At 48.8% G+C, this 2,195-nt stretch overlaps 1 non-coding gene across 1 annotated transcript; it reads left to right on the top strand.

Moving 5' to 3' along the window:
• The first annotated feature begins 623 nt into the window (after positions 1–623).
• LOC115936671 (U6 spliceosomal RNA) lies at positions 624–730 on the top strand. The gene has a single exon (XR_004072074.1). It is a non-coding gene; the product is annotated as a U6 spliceosomal RNA (small nuclear RNA).
• The last annotated feature ends 1,465 nt before the right edge of the window (positions 731–2,195 follow it).

Genomic DNA, 2,195 nt, shown 5'->3' with positions numbered 1-2,195 from the left:
CAGTAACTCTCCCAAGTTCTTCTAGCTGGTAGGTGGTAGAGCTGAGTTTCTGTTCAACTCTAAAATCCGTGCTTTTATGTGCTACACTATGTTATTTCTGTTATTTGTCTTGTGGATAAATGAAGGACTGCAGGCAAGTATCCAGAGGACAGGAAGAGGCTAGGAGTTGGGAAACATTTTCCTACAGTTGGGAAAGTGTCCCTTGAAGAGCAACTGGTTCATTCTTGGCAGTTTCCTGAGGTGAGAGGGGTCCCTAAGGAAAGGGTTGGATGGGGCGCCTGGGTGGCTCAGTTGGTTGGGCGACTGCCCTCGGCTCAGGTCTTGATCCTGGAGTCCCAGGATCGAGTCCCGCGTCGGGCTCCCTGCTCAGCGGGAAGCCTGCTTCTCCCTCTCCCACTCCCCCTGCTTGTGTTCCTGCTCTTGCTATCTCTTTCTGTCAAATAAATAAATAAAATCTTAAAAAAAAAAAAAAAAGAAAGGGTTGGATGTTCTTAGAGAGGTTGGGAGTGGGGAGGAGGCCCACAGAGAGTGATGGAGGAAGCCTAGACCTGGTGCTGGGATGTGTCAGTCCTGTCTCCTGTATCTATTCCAGACTTCTGACCGCCATCAACATTGGCCTCCCTGTGCTCGCTTCGGCAGCACATATACTAAAATTGGAACCATACAGAGAAGATTAGCATGGCCCCTGCACAAGGATGACACGCAAATTCATGAAGCGTTCCATAAAAACAAAAACAAAAACAAAACCACATTGGCCTCCCTTTAGTTCAATCCTGCCTTCTTTTCTTTCAGTTGAATCTTTTCAGGCTGGAATCTTTAAACTTAATTACAAAATGAAACGAAAACAACAAAGCTACACTCTAAATGCCTGGACTCACGACCCCAAACATACTAGCAGCTCAACCACAGAGCAGCTTGGCTACCAAGGCTCATGGGCCAAACACCTCCGCATTTCAATTTCTCATCTCAGCCCTGGGTGGATCAAGCATAATGGATTCAGGCTGGCGCCATGGCTGGACCTGGGGCCGGGGCCGGGGCGGGGGCACTCAGGTCTTCCCCAGACCTCCTTCTTTTTTTTTTTTTTTTTTAAAGATTATTTATTTGAGAGGGAAAGAGGGAGAGAGAGAAAGCACCAGAGAGGGGAGTGTCAGAGGGAGAAGCAGACTCCCTGCTGAGCGAGGGGCCCGATGCGGGACTCAATCCTGGGATCACCTGAGCTGAAGGCAGACGTTTAACTGACTGAGACACCCAGGCGTCCCTCCAGACCTCCTTCTTAGCTGCCTTCTCTGAGCATCTGTCCTCTAACCAGCTGCACACCTCTGCACATCAGAGCTGCCTAAGCCCAGGCATCCTGGTCTCCTGGTGAGGAACAACAGTCAAGGTCTGGCTCCTCCTATGTTTTTCAATCCCTCCTCCCTCCTTGCCCCTATCCATCCCCACATCTCCTGCTTCCTGGATGACTCTTGTCCTTAGAAGAGGAGGCCCTGCTCCCACTCTCAGGCCCATTTTTCCCTGCCCTGTTAAATCCTGTTACCTGAAGCACACCTACTGGCTGAGATTTAGGTTCACTCAGGTTCCCAGCTGATATTTGGGTCTAGTCTCTCCTTTGCCTTGTGCCTTGGAGAAAGCATTATATTCCCTGGCACTTCATGTCTCCTGCTGGATCCCTCCAATGGCCTGGAGCAGATTCCTCACCTCCTGCAAATTGTTCTTTCTGCTTGGAATGCCCTTCTATCCTTTCTTACTTGGCTACTTTTTAGTTATCCTCTGGATCACAGCTTAGATGTCACCTCCTCTAAGAAGCTCCTCTCATTCCACATCTGTGTTGGGTGCCTTTTTAGCTCTTAAAACACTATACTGAAATGGACTCATTACTTATATGTCTCCCACACTGGTCTCTCAGCCCTGACAACCTGTATCTTGTTCACTAGTGTGTCCCAGCACCTAACAGTGTTTGTCATGTGGTAGGTGCTCAGCGAATGTTGTTTATTTAGCTTTTTAATCAATCGATGATTAAACCCCTCCTGGTTTGAAAGCCTGACCTACTACCCATCAACTTTCATCTGCTGTATAAGGATAGTTTTGTCTCCCTGGTCATGTGTGGGGGCAGAATGACTCTAGTGAATGAGGTCACCCAGTCACCCACCTCCTCGATGGACCTGTCCAGGTTTCCAGAAACCTTCTGACCTCCTATC

Source organism: Leptonychotes weddellii, chromosome 6, assembly GCF_054177405.1.
Source record: "Leptonychotes weddellii isolate Sample4059 chromosome 6, ASM5417740v2, whole genome shotgun sequence".
NCBI classification, from domain to species: Eukaryota; Metazoa; Chordata; class Mammalia; order Carnivora; family Phocidae; genus Leptonychotes; species Leptonychotes weddellii.
The sequence above is the reverse complement of the archived record's forward strand: the minus strand, read 5'-3'. Positions and strand labels throughout refer to the sequence as shown.